The sequence below is a fragment of the Penaeus monodon genome, chromosome 32, assembly GCF_015228065.2.
Source record: "Penaeus monodon isolate SGIC_2016 chromosome 32, NSTDA_Pmon_1, whole genome shotgun sequence".
In the NCBI taxonomy this organism is placed as follows: domain Eukaryota; kingdom Metazoa; phylum Arthropoda; class Malacostraca; order Decapoda; family Penaeidae; genus Penaeus; species Penaeus monodon.
In genome coordinates, this window is record NC_051417.1 from 24,766,598 (window position 1) to 24,766,893 (window position 296).

The 296-nt window shown below is 34.1% G+C and overlaps 1 protein-coding gene across 1 annotated transcript in view; it reads right to left on the reverse strand.

The window, feature by feature from the left end:
* Positions 1–175: 175 nt before the first annotated feature.
* Positions 176–296, reverse strand: part of LOC119593760 (cuticle protein AMP1A-like) — a gene marked incomplete in the record, with an annotated part of 1,103 nt that continues 982 nt past the window's right edge. The window contains 1 exon segment of the mRNA XM_037942772.1: positions 176–296.

A 296-nucleotide genomic window follows, 5' to 3' on the forward strand; every position in this document is an offset into this window, starting at 1 on the left:
TAGGAAGACGGAGAGAGACAGTAAGATAGAGCAAGGAAAGGATGGTGAGAGACCGGCTAGTATTCGTGAGAAAGAAGGAAATGAAATAAGATAAAGGCTTGTCCCTCAGATCATGTTATCAAATCGACGTGGCATTTCTACAGAACAGGTTATTTGCTTGCAAAGAAATGCGTCATGCAATTTACAGTATTTATTATTCACCAATAGTGATACTTTAAATTTTGTCTTATATCATATACATTCACACACATAGTCTTTAATGTTTTTGTGTGTATTTAAATAAGTGTGTTTGTAAT